This window comes from Meles meles, chromosome 18, assembly GCF_922984935.1.
Source record: "Meles meles chromosome 18, mMelMel3.1 paternal haplotype, whole genome shotgun sequence".
Lineage (NCBI taxonomy): Eukaryota > Metazoa > Chordata > Mammalia > Carnivora > Mustelidae > Meles > Meles meles.
In genome coordinates, this window is record NC_060083.1 from 24,525,193 (window position 1) to 24,542,239 (window position 17,047).

Below are 17,047 nucleotides of genomic sequence, written 5' to 3' on the forward strand. Positions count from 1 at the left end.
TGTGAGATAGGGAAACCTGCTTTTTGCTCCTTTTCCTGCTTTGTTCTTTTTAAGATTTTTATTTATTTGACAGAGACAGCAAGAATGGGAACACAAGCAGGAGGAGTAGGAGAGGGAGAAGCAGTCTTCCCGCAGAGCAGGGAGCCTGATCCGGGGCTGGATCCCAGGATCTGGGGTCATGACCCGAGCCGAAGGCCGACGCCCAACCCTGCTTCTGTTCTTACGAGGACCTGCACCCTCACTTTCACACATGCCTCAGAAACCAAATAGTGTATGTCCTGCTTATAAGGGACAAGGAGTTAGTGATTTCCTTAGGGTGGATCAAATCTAAGGAAGGACCAGGTGTCAATGACAGGGAAAAAACTATCATAGGTGTAATTCAGAGCACTAGCACCAGACCTCTGGACCCCCGGTGCCCCCAGCTCTAAGGACTAACACCTGGGCCCTCATCTTTGCTCTGACCAGTTCCTGGGTGCCTGAGAGGACATGTATGTTGGGCCACCATGCTCAGTCAAAAACCCCCAGACCCCAAACAAAGATGAGACTCCCTCCCTTCCTTTGGGTCACCCACCACACCTGCATTCTTTCTACACCTACAATAATCTCCACATTTACCTCCTGCTGGCTCACTTCTGCGTTCTATCCTGTGCACACCCAGGGACCCTGTTGGCTGGTCCTGCAGAACCCCCTCCAGGTCCCCAGAGCCAGCCCGCCTGCCTCACATGTATATCGTATTTTGTTTTGTCTTGTTTGCTTTAAACTTCATGAAAGACGGGACACCAGGGTGGCTCAGTCAGTCAAGTGTCTGCCTTCAGTTCAGGTCATGATCTCAGGGTCCTGGGATGGAGTCCCATGTTGGGCTCCTTGCTCAGTGGGGAGCCTGCTTCCCCCTCTGCCTGCCACTCCCCCTGCTTGTGCTCTCTCTCACACATAAATAAATAAATAAATAAAACCTTAAAAAACAGAAACAAAAAAATTCACAGAAGAGGGCTTTGGCTGCCCCGTTTTGAACTTCCTAGTTGGGTTCTTCTTGCCTTCTGGTCCCCTTGCTCGGGTGGAAGACTCTGCAGGCAAAGCATCTCCTGAAGGGAACAAAACTACCCCTTCAAGAGCTAAGGACATCCCTGAGCCAGCAAAGCCCCACCTGTGATTGACTCTAAGACAGGGATGGATTTGACCTTGACTGCGTACCTTCATGTACCCGCCCACTTTGCCCCACATTTTCCTTACATAACCTGGAAGAATTTTTGGCACTCTGGAGACAGTATTTGAGACTTTAGTCCACTGTTTTCCCTGTGTTGGCCTCAGGAAGTAACTTCCTTTCTTGTTTTGTTATCATTCTGACTTTGGTGGTGCCGGGCTGAATCTGGTCTGTTCAAAACCCCAGTATGCCGGCTTCATTCAGATCAGTGTTTATTTCTCTAGACAAAAAGGCCTGGGTGAAGTGGCAGTGATGAGACGTTCTCAGCTCCTGGCTGACATTTATTCCTTGAAAACACAACTTTCAGAATATTTGATGCAATTTGTGGAAAAGCCAATGAGTGATGCCTGTCAGGGCCATACCTCCGGGTCCCAGCACCAAGGGTGCTTTTTTCAAGATTTTCCCTTACAGACATAGTGACCTGATGAATATTTCAGCCTGGTCCAGAGGTGGGGACTTTGGATGTTCCTGGAGTATTTCCCTTCCTGTAAGTGCCTGGGAGCATTGAAATGACACCTGCCATTGACTGGGCAGCCCTGAGCCCACAGCCCCCGTGGGGACCTTGGCCTCCTGGAGCTCCTCCACATCCTGGATGTCTGGAAGCCCAGGAGAGGGGCTCTGCTGGTGGAACCCAGGGAGGTGGGACTAGAGGCCTGATGAGGGCTGAATGGACTCCACTCCTCTACCAGCGGCAGAAATGGGGGAGCTGAGGCACCAATCAACCTTTGTGTTGGAATGGAGAAAGCCAGCCTTAGAGATGTTTTGCATTGGAATCCTGGGCCAACTGCGTATTTGCTCTGTGACCTTGGAGAAGTACATTTAGTTGTTCTAAGCCCTGGTTCCCATGCCTGTAAAATGGGGACTCTCATAGTACCTATGAGATAATGCACAGAAAGTACTTACACTGGGTCTGTGTGCTCCATGAATGTAATGATCTGTGGCCTGGGCCTGGGCCATTGTTGGCTGTCTCTTCATGATGCAAGTCCCAGGAGGTTGGGACCCACCGGCTTATGGTTCTGTTTGTATAGCCCTTCCTCACACTGTGTGTGATTAAGTGCTGGGGCCCTTCTGTGGACTGTAGTTTCCTTTAGAATGTTAATTGATTGTATCTACAATTCCGCCCCAAGGCTGTTTCCAGAATTCTAGAGACCAAAGTTTTTGTTTTTTTTTAAAAGATTTTATTTATTTGACAGACAGAGATCACAAGTAGGCAGAGAGGCAGGCAGAGAGAGAGGGGGTGGGAAGCAGGCTCCCCGCTGGGCAGAAAGCCCCATGTGGGGCTTGATCCCAGGACCCTGGGATCATGACCTGAGCCAAAGGCAGAGGCTTTAACCCACTGAGCCACCCAGGTGCCCCTCAAAGTTTCTTTCTCTATTAGTTGTTGACTGTGCTGCCAGCTCTATAGGAAGGCTGTTGCCTACAGGAAGGGCCTCCCTGACCAAGCAAGGGGAGATTTTTTGTGTGTGTGACCAGATCCAGGCCTTATTGGCTGACGGCTGAGCAGTTTGCCCTCCTGGTTGCCTTTGTGAGCTGCTGTTTAACTCTGAGTCACAGGCCTGTTGGCCTGAGGTGGCAGGGGGCCCCATCTCATCCAGAACATTCCTGGGAGGTGTTACAGAAACACAAAACTAGTTATTAGTTGATGGTGGTAAAGACAGATTTTTTTCAATACTATAGCAACAGGGGAAAGAGACTTCTTTAGTATAGAACTGACTTTGGTTTTGCACTGTGTGGAGGGGAGTTGGCCTTTTAAAGGGAGGATGAGGGAATAGGGACCGGGAGCAAGTGGAGGCTTGAGTAGTCAGGAAAGTGAAAAATTACCAAAGCCGGGTAAGGGGTCATTGTCAAAGGGATTAGGCCATTAATCTGACACTAACTGGCACTCACACAGTTAGGCACTTATCATCCTGCAGAGACTGAGACACAGGGGCCCTGTCATTCCTTCCTTCCTGATGATTATATTTTATTTTATTTTTATTAAAGATTTTATTTATTTATTTGACAGGGATCACAAGTAGGCAGAGAGGCAGGCAGAGGGGCGGGGTTGGGGTGGGAAGCAGGCTCCCCGCCGACCAGAGAGCCTGACACGGAGCTCAATCCCAGGATCCTGGGATCATGACCTGAGCCAAAGGCAGAGGCTTAACCCACTGAGCCACCCAGGTGCCCCTGATGATTGTATTTTATTTTATTTTTTTTAAAGATTTTATTTATTTATTTGACAGAGAGAGATCACAAGTAGGCAGAGAGGCAGGCAGAGAGAGAGAGGAAGGGAAGCAGGCTCCCTGCTGAGCAGAGAGCCTGATGCAGGGCTCGATCCCAGGACCCTGAGATCATGACCTGAGCCAAAGGCAGCAGCTTAACCCACTGAGCCACCCAGGTGCCCCTGATGATTGTAATTTAAAGGAATGGTTCCCAGGTCCTTGAGGAAGATACTCCTAGGTTTTAGGATGTACATGTACCTCTCAAAGGGACAGAGAAAGGATATGCAACACTAAATTTTTTGAGTAAATGCTCTAAGAAAATGGAGGTCAGGGGCTTAAAGACAAGTGTTAGCTGGAACAAATGGTAGATCCTTTTGGCAGCCTTGAGCTTTTTCAGACAGGAACTCAAGGAAGGCTGGTCATACTGGTGACGTGGTGACGTTAGGCTACTAAAAGCCAAACTAGGTTTTTTTTCTTCAAGTCTCTATATGAGGGGAGTGAACAAAATTGTTTGTGTTCAAAGTTGAAGCTCTTATAGGCCAAGATGGAGGCCCAGTCAAGAAGTGGGATCAGGGGATGCGTGCCTGGATAGCTCGGTCAGTTGAGCATCCAATTCTTCTTCATTCAGCTCAGGTCCTGATCTCAGGATCATGGGATGGAGCCCAACCTTGGGCTCGGCAACAGGAGGAAGAGTCTTCTTGTCCTTCTCCCTCCCCTTCACCAATCAATCAATCAATCAAATCTTTAAAAAAAGAATAGAAGTGGGATCAGAGGAACCTGATAATTTTGGCCAACATGAGAGTCTTTCTCAAAAGGAAGGTCAATGAGACTGTTCCTGCTGAGGGTCTTAGGGGCTCAAAATGGAGCAATGTGTTTGTTCCAATGTTCCACACATGGGCTGAAGAAGAACCAAGGTTGGCATCTGCAGAAAGAGGACTTTGTCTCTTAAGTGGTATCCTAATGGTGGATTTCCACTCCTTCCTGGAAGAGTTAATGTTGGTGTACATTAGAGTCCTTGGGAGAACATGTGCAAATGTGATTCAATACCAGAACTTACGAGTCTACATACTTACCAAGCCCTCCTTTGCTTCTGACGCAAGAAGCCCCATCTGAGAAATTGGCTTAAAGTATAAACATGGTCTCTCAAACAGACACACACACAACCAGAAGTCTTCTTCAGCCTAACCCCCATGGCAATGTTCTCCTGCCTGAGAAACTTCAGCGTCTTCATACATTCCCCAGGCAGCATGATCCGACAGAAACCATTGCCGTCCTGTTATGGAAGTCTTCTGGGCACGGCCATCATCAAGGGAGTGCCTCATCTGACCTCCCCCAAGACATCCCACAGACTTCAGGCTTCAAGATTACTTCTTGTCCTTTTGTCCTAAGGGACAATGACTGTCAGAGAGCAAGCTAGTCAATGCCCTTCAAATGGAAATTCTCTAGTTCCCGAGGCACTCACTCACAGGCTTCTCCCCCAAGCCCCAGTCTATACCCTACACAGGGGTATGACACAGAGAATTTGTCCCTAGCACGGCTCCAGCTTCTATTTGACACTGTGTGGGCTCAAACAGGCTTACTGGTTCCCATTTAGCATGTCCAGGGAATATTGCTTGAGGGCGAATTAATTCCCTTCTTTTTAAAAATATTTATTTATTTTAAGGGGAGTGTGTGGCAGAGGGAGAGGGAAAGAGAGCTGTAAGCAGACTCCGTGTGGGATGCTGAGCCCTACATGGGGTTCAGTCTTGCGACCCTGAGATCATGACCTGGGCTGAAAGCAAGAGTCAGACGCTTAACCGACTGTGCCATCCAGGTACCCAGATTTATATCCCTTCTATTTTATAATACCAGGTAGGGGGAACGCTTCCCGGTCAGACACAATGTGCATCTGTTGCTGGGTGGACTGGGGAGAACTGCAGGCTCTGAGGCGACTGCCCAGCCCATCCCCCGGAGGTCACTGGAGAGTCTTACTCTCGTGAAAAGAGAAGAATTCAAGGACGGACCAGACTGCGGTTGCCCTGCGCACATGAAGAGAGAGAGAGTGTATTCTGGAGACGCAAGAGAGAGCGAGCCCAGAGAGAGCTGTGCCAGGGCTTTGGGTCTCTATCTTTTATTGACAGTTGTTCACAAAGGTGTGTGCTATTTCTTGCTTGGGGAGGGGATTTCTTTGGGAGCAGGGTTTTGTGATTTTTCTTCTTACCTGGTCAGAGTCTCAGGCCTTCTTTATCTGGGGCCTGTCCAGTTTGGTCTGGCTTCTTGTGGCCTCGTGTGGAATGCCGTCAGGGCAGGTTGGAACCTTCCTGGGAGTGGGCCTTGATTCCCCCGTTGCTGGCCTCCAGGCATCCTGTTAAAGCCCAACTAGCTTTCTGCTCTAACACATTCTCATCATAAATAAGCAGGTAAGAAGATGTAACCGGTTCACATAAAGCCTGTTCAAACATTCCAGTTCCACAATTTTATCTTAGTTCCAGCAACCCTTACGTGCCTGACTGTGGCCTCCATTAGGATTCCATAAACAGGTTTTGGTTTATAGGTAGAAGTGTTCCCTGGGCAGATATAATATTCATTCCCATAAAACCTTCACATAAAGAAAACACAACTGCTTTACATAAGAGCCTGTTTAAATATTCTGACTTTCATAATCTTACCAACACTCATGTACTTATATGTTCTCCATCTCTTTGCGGCCTGAATGGAGGCTTTGTCAATGGGTTTTGGTACCATGGTTCATGGGGCTCTCATGTAAAGGGGTCCCAGGAACTTAATTTCTTCACCCTCTGACCACTTACTCCCTAATGTGCAAAAAGCTTTGGGGGAGCCTGGGTGGCTCAGTGGGTTAAGCCTCTGCCTTCGGCTCGGGTCATGATCTCAGGGTCCTGGGATCGAGGCCCACGTTGGGCTCTTTGCTCAGCGGGGAGCCTGCTTCCCTCTCTTTCTGCCTGCCTCTCTGCCTATTTGTGATCTCTCTCTCTCTCTGACAAATAAATAAATAAAATCTTTTTAAAAAAATGTTAAAAAAAGCTTTCCCGGTCAGCTGACACCAATCTACAGGATGTAACTGCTCCTTCACACCGTTACTTCCTGGTTTCAACAGTTTCTTGGCTTTGTCCTCCCCCTACATTGACTACCTTTCTGGGGACAAGAGAGGTCTTAGAAGTACTTTCTGTTGTCGCTGCATACTTTTTTTCCCTTGGTGAATGGCTTCGAGGCCAGTAACCGAAACTTAGACCCAAATCTGAGTTTAGCCAGAACTCTCTTTTAGTTTCATTTGAGCTGTTACCAATGATAACCAAAGGACTATTTTGCCTGTTTATTACTGGTTTGCATTTCTTTCTACATCCTGGGAGCCAAGTCCTGGGATTGGACCTACCTCTAAATTCCACCGGGAACCTTTACTTTGAGTAACTGAGCACAGCTGCTGCATCAGACCTTCGGGGACCACCTCGGAGTCCACAGCTCCTCACTCCCACCTTTTTATCCGTTTTCTTCCCAAAGCACACCGTTTTCACAAGCGAGGGCCATTCCAGCCCAATCCCACTTTCTGACCTGGACTGAAGGAAAATTTTGCTTTGTTCCCTTTTAGACACATAACACTTCTGGCACCAGCTGCATGGGTTTTTCCACAGCAAGCAAGTCTCCAATCGTCACCAGACGCCAGCTGAGTGTTTTACAATTTAATTCAATTCTGACACTAATTGCCCAGAGGTAGCACAGACTTCGCAAATTAAGGGCTCAATCCCACAACGCCTCCCTCACCCCCACTCCCATTCAGCCGCCAATCACTGGTCCGGGCCTCCCACGCTTCGAACTGATTGGTTATAAATTAGCAGGGGCGGGAGGTGTTACCAATTTATTACAAAGGATATGTTAAGAGACGCAGACCAACAGGGAGATGAAGAGGTGCATAAGGCAAGGTCCGTGGGAAGGGGTGCAGAGCTTCCATGCAGTCTCTGCGGCATCACCTTCCTAGCGCTTCCATGCTGTCACCAACCCCAAAACTCTCCCGACCCTTTCAGTTAGGATTTTTTTTTTTTAATTTTTATTTATTTATTTATTTATTTTCATTTATTTGACAGAGAGAAATCACAACTAGGCAGAGAGGCAGTCAGAGAGAGAGGAGGAAGCAGGTTCCCCGCGGAGCAGAGAGCCCGATGTGGGGCTCGATCCCAGGACCCTGGGATCATGACCTGAGCTGAAGGCAGAGGCTTTAACCCACTGAGCCACCCAGGCGCCCCTCAGTTAGGATTTTTGTGGAGGCTTCCTTCTGTCAGCGCTTTGGTTAAATCCTTGGCCATTGACCAGTAAGTCAAGTCCCAGCCCCTTTCCCTTCTCTGCTCCCCAGAGGTGGGGGCTGAAAATTCCAACCCTTTAAACACAGCTGGTTCCCCCTGGCAACTGGCTCTTCCATCTTTCCAGCATCCTTAGGGGCTTTCCAAAAGTCACTCCTTAATACAGACTCAGGTGTGCTTGAGAGGGGGGCTTGTCATGAATGAGAAAAGACGCTCCTGTTGCTTGAGCACTCTGGAGCTGTTTCTGGGGCAAAACCTGAATTTTATAACAAAAGATGCCCCTATTGTTCTTACCACTCTGGAAACTGGAAGGGTTTTAGGAACTCTGGTTAGGAGTCGGGAAGAAGACCAAAATATATATTTCTTGTCCTATCACAGGGGGAAGAGACGAGTGTCCCATACAGAAGAATTCCAAATAAATTATGTAGGTACCCCCCCCAAAGGAAGGGAAACATAACATCCCACTCCTTAAGTGTGGGCTGTTCGTAGTGACTTCCCTGGAGAGAGTAACTTTGGAGTGAAGAAATCTTCCGAACACTACCTCAGTCTCATAATCAAAGCCAGAACTGTGATAAATTAGGGCAACAGTTGTAAACTCTCGATACTGATGTGGGAAACAAAGGCAGAAGAAAAAAATTATTTAATTTCCTTACTACCTATAGCCCATTCACAAGTCCCTGAAACTGACAGAGTGACATTCCTCTAAGGACTCAACTGCCTCAATGTTAATACTTTGCTAAGGACAAAAGGGAATCCTAGCCTGACAAGTCCCCACTCCCCACACCAGGATCCTATAAGTCTACTTAAACATATAAAAATTCCTTTGGGAACTTCCTTTATCTCTAAACCCCCCAAGATATGTTTTGGCAATCCCCCAACCATATGGCCCATGAGACCCAGAAGGGTCTCATGACTCAGGTTTTATTAGACAGTAATAAACAACATTTTCCCAACAATAGCTGGCCATCTCAAGGTCCTGGAAACCTTGCTCCCAAAATTTCTTAGAGACATATGCTATCCCTAACCCCCTCCCAACTTGTGGGTACTCCCCCTGACGCCGGTGCAGCTCTTTCTGCCCACGGGTCCTGTCCCCGTGCTTAAAAGAACCCCACCTTTTTGCACCAAAGACATCTCAAGAATTCTATCTTGGCCCTCAGCTTCAAAGCCTAACGTCTTTCCTACATCAGGAAATGTAGGAAATGTATGATGGGAGGAAAATGGCTTCTTGCCTATTGTCTTTCTCCCAAACCCCTTAGCCCCAGTGTGACTGTGAAAAAACAGACAAATCCCAGTAGTGGTGCATCCTCCAACATCGCTGACAAGTATGTGTAGACTTGAAATGAAAGCGGACTTCGTCCCTAATTTAAGGCACTGAGTTTTTCAAAGCTCTCTGTCTTGGGCCTCACCTTGTCCTTGGCTGTTGAGCACTCTTGAAACTCAACACTTCTTTGAGTCGTCCACCAAAATCTACTCACACGGAAGTGTTAGGGATAAATCTCCAGGTGGTCAGCAGTCCAAAGAGAAACTAGGTGCCCCCAGAGGGGGTAAGCGCTCTGTCACAGGCTATTGCAAAAGCAGGAAGGGCAGACCTCCTGGAGGGTGGATTTTGGGTGGGTACCTGGGGTAGAGCCTGTAAAATCCTGGCAGCCTTGAGATTTTAGGTTTAGTGAAGTGGTGGTGATAAAAATGATGTTAACAACTCCTTTTATTTGTTTTTTTAAAAAAGATTTTATTTATTCATTTGAGAGAGAATGCGCAAGCATGGGGGTGGGCAGAGGGAGAGGCAGACTCCCTGCTGAGCGAGAGGGGGTTGGATCCCAGGACCCTGAGACCATGACCTGAGCCTAAGACAGGTGTTCAGCTGACTGAGCTACCCAGGCACCCCTGATCTTTTACAAAGAGCCAGGTCTTGGGTCCTTCGATCCTCACAGTAGGACTGTTATGTCTGTTTTGCAAATAAAGAAACTGAGACTTAGCCACTAGCTACCATGGTGATTTAGATTTAAATTAAGGAAAATTAAATGGAGTTTAAGAATCAGTCTCCTACGACCAAGTAGCTACTGGGCAGCCCAGCAGTATGAGATTTCTTTCTTTCTTTCTTTTTTTTTTTTAAGATTTTATTTATTCATTTGAGAGAGACAGAAAGAGCACGAGCAGGGAGGAGAGGGGAAGGCAGGCTCCCCAGTGAGCAGGGAGCCAGACAAGCGACTCAGTCCCAGGACCCTGGGATCATGACCTGAGCTGAAGGCAGATGCTCAACCGACTGAGTCATCCAGGTGCCCCGAGTATGCCATTCCTGTAATTGCGGGAAGTCTGGTGGATGGTGCTAGCTTAGAGACATTTGCTCACATGGCCAAGATCACATCTCCCCTGGGGAAGATCCATATCCCAAATGGAGGTCTCCCTCTGGTACAGGTTGGGGTTGCTGTGTGTCTGGAAAGCAGGGCTCTGATTTGGTGATCACTCCACTACTGATTTCTGGCGTTCTCTCCGGAAATCATTTCATAAATTTTGGGAAGGTAGAGTGGAGGGTTGAAGGGCTTTAGCGTGGCCCTTCCATTCTTCCCCCTCCCATCTCGAGGCTCAGAGTGGATGAAGATGAGATGGAGAGCATTGCTGAGGTTCTTGAAATGGTGGAACCAAGTCATCAGGCTGTTGAAAGCTTTAGCTTTGGGTTGCTGCTTCCTTTAGTGACTGTAGCGTTGTCTCCATTTGCCCGTCCATCAGTGGAGGATTCGTTCGTTGAACAAATAAGATGCTGACCTCCAGCGGGTCCCGGGTTCTGTTTCAGGCTCCAGAACCCATACCCGCCTTCCGTTTGCGTCCAGGGATTGTTAGATTAGGTCATTTTTTGGCTTTGGGGACTTGAAGCTCCTTAAGAAAAGAGTGATATTTGGAATCCAGTATCAAAAAGAGGCCATCGACACCTGTCCCGTGGAGAGAGCTGTTGTGCAGCGGGGCCCTCGCCTACCGGGTGACCTCTCAGGCCCGACTCCCGGCACGCGGCCACAGGCCCCAGGGCGGCGAGGGGCGGGGCGGGGCGGGGCTGACGCCCGGGTACCCGCGGCGGCCGGCAGAGGGCAGCCAGGGAGCGCGCCCGGCGGCAGGGCCGAACCGCCCCCCCCAACCCCAGGTGAGTGTGGCTAAAGTGGGGCCACCCCTCGTCCGGGGCCCAGTCTCGGAGGGCCGGGGGTGAGGGTGTATGTCTGGCTCCCGGCGGGGCCCAGGCGGGCGCGCGGGACGGCTGTGGAGCTGCGGGGGACCCGGGAGCTCTCGCCTCGCGAGTGGGGGCGAGCCCCGGGGGCCGGCGGGGCGTTCCAGGCCCTGGCGCTGCACTCCCGTCCCCGCCGCGCCCGCCGCCCGTCTCTCCAGGAGCCCAGGCTGGACCCGAGGGGCCGCAGGCTGCGCCCCCAGCCCCGCAACGGCGTGCGCTCCGGGCTTGGCCTGCTGTCGGCCGGAGGCCGGCGGGGGAGCTCATGGTGCGCCCGGAGGTGGGGCGCCGCGGTGGGCGAGGCGGGGGCGGCCGGGTGGGGGAGGGGAGTGAGCGACGAGCGCGACTGCAGGCGCCAGGCGGCGCTGGGGTGAGCGTTCCTCGGGAGAGAGTCAACAAGTGCCGTGTTTACCGAGCGCCCGCCGCCGGCACGTGCGGCGACAGGGGCCCCAGTGTGGCCGAGCCGCTGCCCCTCTGCGCTCAACCTGCCCTCGGTGAGGATCCCACACTCCGGGCGATTGGCTTGGGGCGCCTCGATGGGCCCGGGCCTGAGCTGTTACCCGTCGTTAGGTGGTCGGGAGTGGGACTCCTGTGGCACGTGCGTGCCCAGGAGCGTGTGAGTGCGGGATGCGGGTATTTCTCACTAGCCAGACGGGATTCCTCTGGTTCACTCTGCCCACGTCTTTCAATGTGGGAATCCTGCCCTGGGTTTGTTTTCTCGCCCCCTGGAAAGCCACTTCCAGCCATCAGGCAGGCCCTCCTGTTTTTCCCAGGCAGAAGACTTGGAGAAGTGTTGAAATCCATCCAGGGTGCGTTGTTGCTTTCAGGATGCAGGCTCGGGGCTCATAGTGGTGCCCATGACACTTGCGCTGTTGGGGCAGAAGCCCCCTTTTTTGGGTTCAACAAGGGCTCTGCCCGGAGGTCTGGGATTTTTGTCCCCTGCCTGGCTTCTGGGAAGGCTGAGGACCTGATTTTCCCATTTCTGTGGTCTTTACTGCCGCCCCCGCCTGGGCCAATTCCTTCCCCTGATGTTGTTCTAGGGAGAAGTGTGATGCAGAAGGTGGAAACCCATCCTCAGTGAGATCAGGGCCAGGGGGATTCTGCTGAATGATCAGGTTTCACCTGTGCTGCTTCATGGGACTCTTTGATCTTCCTAGCAGCTGGGGGCTGGGGGAGCCAGGGGTGGCCCTGGGCACCCTGGTAAAGAGCATTGTCAGATCCAGGGCTATGGTCCAGTCTCTGCCCCTTCTCTTCCCTCCCCTCCACCTTGAGCGAATGTGCTCTTCCCTGGGTCTCCATGCCCCTCATCCTCCTGCCTGTGACATCCACTTGCCCTCTCATCTCATGGGTGGGGGCGGGGAGGAATCATGCATCAGAGGCCTAGGCTTCATTTCTTCTTTTCTCTCACTGTCACATTTTCCAGACAAGTGCTCTGCACCTGGTGCTGGCCTCTCAGTTCCAAGCCGCCCTTCTTAATCCTCCGCAGCCTGGTGCAGCCCAGCCCCATCCCGCTCTGCTGGAACTGCTTTCCTGAAAGTCATCTTGTTTCCAAACACTGCTTCCTTCCGCCTGGGGAGCAGACCCTGTGTGCATGCAGTCTGCTTTGCTGTGATTTCTAGGGTGTCCTGCTCTCCTTGTTTGGTTCTTCTCCATTGTTCTTTCTCTTTGGACCCCCCTCCATAGCGGGATGTTTTTTTGGGTGCTGTGTTTAGCTTCCCAGAAGCTTTCTTCAGCAGCCCCATGGGGCATTCTAGCTTCTAGCACCAGTCCTGGGACCCTTTGGATGCTCCAGTGACCCCCAAACTTGGTGCATTTGTGTCTGGCCTCCTCCTCCCAGGAAGCTGCTCTCACTTGCTACTCAGGAATGGGGTTCCCTCCTCCATTATATTCCCTTCTCCCTGAAGTATGTCTGCCTCTCGCTGCCCCCCTGTGAACCAGCTACCACGGCAGGCCTTGAATATCTCGGGCCAGGCTCCAAGGCCCTTTAGTGGGTCTCTCTGATAACCAGCATCCAGTCCGGCCTCTGCGGTCCATCTTCTGCGTCACCTGTAGACGGATGGTCCCTGACTCCTGCTTTCGCCCTGTGGCTGACCCTCCTCCCTCAGCAATCTTCAGAGGCTCCGCATTCCTCCCACACAAAGCCATTCCTCCCACACAAAGCTGATCCCTTCCTCCCAGAGTTGAAGTCTCCTCCTTCATGGGCCCTCACTCTGCTCAACCAATTGCCAGGCCTGTAACTTCTTTCCTCCCTACCATGGTCAGCCCTTTTGTCCTAACCCTCCGGGATCCCCGCTGAGTCCTTTGGCCTTGGGAGAGCTTGGTGACTCCTCTGGCTTTCCCTCTTCATCACACCTGTGGTGCAGCTCTCTGCTGCTGATCTCTGGCTCTTTGGGCCCCTGAGACCTGTTCCCTTTCTCCTGGATCCCCAGGACCCAAGCTCCTGCAAGCACTCGAGAAAGGACTTCCCAGCCCCAAACATCTGGGCATACCTCCCTGTTATCCTTCAGAGTCTGGCTGAAACCACACCTCTGGCCTAGACTCTTCCAGCCTTCTGGATTGCCATCTGTCCACACCTCCTCTGAGTTATGGATGGATTCATTACAGTCTGGGCCACCCAACTGAATGCTTTGTTCTCTGCCATCAGCCTCCAGTTGTATTGCGGGTGTGAGAGAGGATTTTCTGGCCCCACGCCACAGCGGCTGTTTACTGAGTGGTCATTAGGAGTGGAGCAGGGTGCTGATCTTTCCCGTGTGTGTGTGTGTGTGTGTGTGTGTGTGTGTGTGTGAGTGAGAGAGAGAGAGAGAGAGAGAGAGATCCAGTGCCCAGAGGGGTGGGTCCTTCAATTCTGCCATCATTGTCTCTTCCTGCCCATGAGGACACCAACCCAGAGAGCCTGAGCGACTTGCCTTCATCACACAGCTTGTGGGTGGGCAGGGCAGAGGCTGGAACTCCAGTTGGCCTGACTTCCAAGATGTTTCCAGTGCTAGGATTTGCCATTTGGGGAAGCGTGTGCTTCCGTCCAAGGAGTCTTCTTTGTCCTCTTGGCACCTGGCCCAGGTGCGTGGGCTGTGCCCGTGGCGTGGTCAGCTGGTTGCTTTGGGACTCCAGGAAAAGACTTTGTAACAGAACAGATGGTTAATGGCGGGGCAAATGACTCAGGAAGGCTGTGACATCAGCCCTGAGGCCCTAGAAACAGGACGGCTGTGTGTGTGTCTTAAGTAAAAGTTGTGGTACAGAGAACCCTGCAGGGCCCTCTGGTAACTAGGGTCATATCTGTCCCCTAAGGCACTTTTACCTTTTTTTTTTTTTTTTTTTGGTCAAGAAAATCAACCCCCACCCACCCAAACTGTACCGCCTTCAACCTTCAACAGAAGAAGTTTCCTGGTCCTTCCTCCCCTCTGCAGGTCACTGTCATATGAAAATGAGTTCCAGCTGTGAAGTACGGTTGCCATGGCAACCACTAGCGTGAGGCCCTGAGTCTCTTGCTCCTAGGTCTCTGTACTGTAAGCTCTGAGGGGCTTTTTTCCATCTCTGTCGCCTAAAAACACAAAATACTATGCTTCGCTCTTTTCTTTTGCATAAACATTAAAAAATATCGTGTTTCTTGGGCAGTGGTTGTTGGGCGCTGTCGCTGGACTGCTGGCACGTGCCGTTAATAATGACTCTAGAACGTTTAGGCCATATTTTGAGTGAAGGCCATTGCGCCGTGTCTTCAGTGACTGGAGAGGCCGGAGTGGGGGTAGTGGTTTGGTGTGGTGGGGACAGACTTTTTGGTGCCACTCTGCTCCCCTGGGAGGTGGCAAGATTGCCTTCAGTCGCTGCCCCCTTCTGTGTTAGAGCCTTGCTAGGCTCTCCTGGGGGTTGGGCCTCCCAAAGCAGAGTGCATCAAGGGAGCTGAGAGAGGGTGCCTTTGGCAGTGGTCGGAGCTCCTGACACTAAGATGCTGTTCCCTCATTTCATCCTCATCCAGGTGAAGGGCAAAGTACTTTTATTATCCCCATTTTATTTGGTTTTTATTTTTTATTTATTTATTTTTAAAAGACTTTATTTATTTATTTGACAGAGATCACAAGTAGGCAGAGAGGCAGGCAGGGAGAGAGGGGGGAAACAGGCTCCCTGCAGCAGGGAGCCTGATGCGGGGCTCTATCCCAGGACCCTTAACCATCTGAGCCACCCAGGTGCCCCATCCCCATTTTTTTTTTTCCCCATCCCCATTTTATAGGTAAGGAAATTTATGTGTTGAGAAGCGAAGCGCTTGCCCGAGGACACATAGCAGTGGTCCTAGAAGATGTGGCCCCTGTGGCCAGTGCCCTTTACTTGGGTGGCCCGAGGAAGGACAGTGTTTAAAGACTGAAAGGGTGAATTGGCGAGGTAGGGTATGTTGGCTTTCTCAAGACTGAGGCTTAAAGTGGTGGTTTTCCACTTTTTATTTATTTATTTTTTCAGTGTACCTTTATTTTTTAATTTTTTAAAAAGATTTTATTTATTTATTTGACAGAGAGAGAGATCTCAAGTAGACAGAGAGGCAGGCAGAGAGAGAGGAGAAAGCAGGCTCCCTGCTGAGCAGAGAGCCCGATGCGGGGCTCGATTCCTGGACCCCGGGACCATGACTTGAGCCGGAGGCAGAGGCTTTAACCCACTGAGCCACCCAGGCACCCCAGTTTGCCAGTTTTTATGTTTTAAGGGCAAAAGGCTGTGGTGAAAAGGCACGTAATTGAATTGTTTGTAACAGCGCTGTTTGTAATCGCCAAAACACTGGAAATCACCCAACTGCAGTAGGATGGACAAATAAACTGGGGGGAAATACACACGCTAGAACACTCGGCTACAGCAAGGATGACCCATTTACAGGAACACGGAACATGGATGTATCACACAAACTGTATGATTGAGTCTCTTTAGCTGTTCCACCACCAGTGAATATTCAGACTCTACAGTTACTCGTGACTCCAAACTGCCATGAAGACTGTTCCAGAACTTTCCGCCTGTGCACACATGCCGGGGTTTCCTTAGGGCAGATCCTGAGAAACAGAATCCTTAGGTCATAGGGCAGATGCATTTTTTATTTTAACAAATTGATTCCACGTGACATTCTAAGCCTCAGATCCCACAGCTTTATCAACCTGGTCCCTGTGAAATTTCCTCTGGTTGGTTTTGGCCCCACAGAGGTTGGTCTCTCTGGCATACTGTGCCCTGGCTTTGTCCCATGGCTCTTCCTTCCTACTCACACCATCACCCAACAACGAGATGGGCTGCCCTGCTCACTTCCAAGCACAGGCCAATCGGACACTCCTCCCGGCTACTCCGTGAGGGGACTCTTGGGTGGGGAGGATGCCCTTTTAAATCCAAGACACTGCATTTCTAGGAATCAGGATGTATCCTCGGTGAATGAGAAGGGGATTGAGGGCAAGCAAAAGGGCACTTTATAAACTCCAGCATCAGCCCAGCCGCTCGGATGGCCAGATCTAAAGAAGAAAACGGCCAGTACGTTGCTGGCTTGCGCACAGCAGCATGAGTCAGGCTGGACTGGACAGTGACGATCACTCACCCTCCTCGCCAGGCAGACACACTGTAACTTCGTAACACTGCCCACAGCCGTCGCGGCGTCCCCCAGCTGTTGGGCTGCCGTGGTGTACTAAGTGCTTTTACATAAGGTGCTCACCATGTAACTCTGGTCTTACATAAGGTGCTCTGGTATTTTTAGCAACATGCAGCTCCGTATGAAAGGAGATGCTCTCCCATTGAATGCCGCTCCCTTTCTAGGCTGGCCTGGCCGTCAGAGGAGTGAGGATGTCTGTGCTGAGGACAGTAGCACCTGCCAGATTCTGCAATTTCTCCAGGTCCACCTGACACCCCACAACCGACAGAAAGGGATGCACATCACCTCGATTGCCCCCAGTCATCACAGCAGCAAGAAAAAGGCCATTACACTGACTTGGCCGATTCCCTACCAGCCACATCCGAGCTTAGCGAGTGCTCCCCAAACCCAACAGAGTGGAGGGGGACAGGAGGAAACCAGAGCTGATCTGGCCCTGCTTCCACATGCCCAGAGATGGCCCCCCAGAACCTGCGCATCCAGCCTTGTGTCACCTCTCAACTGTCACCAGAAGTCCAAGGTTCCAGGTAGAGTGAAGTCAAAGGGGTG

The 17,047-nt window shown here is 51.0% G+C and overlaps 1 protein-coding gene across 10 annotated transcripts in view; it reads left to right on the top strand.

Moving 5' to 3' along the window:
- Positions 1 to 17,047, top strand: part of RPH3AL (rabphilin 3A like (without C2 domains)) — a 160,113-nt gene that overhangs the window by 11,483 nt on the left and 131,583 nt on the right. Inside the window, exons 1-2 of one of the 10 annotated variants that reach the window (XM_045984465.1) lie at positions 10,940 to 11,170; positions 16,666 to 17,025. The exons of 8 other annotated variants lie outside the window; for them this stretch is intronic. The gene's annotated coding sequence lies outside the window, so the exon portion shown is untranslated. Of the gene's footprint in view, positions 1 to 10,939; positions 11,171 to 16,665; positions 17,026 to 17,047 lie in introns of those variants that run through there. One more of the 10 variants, XM_045984466.1, reaches the window with a different exon arrangement.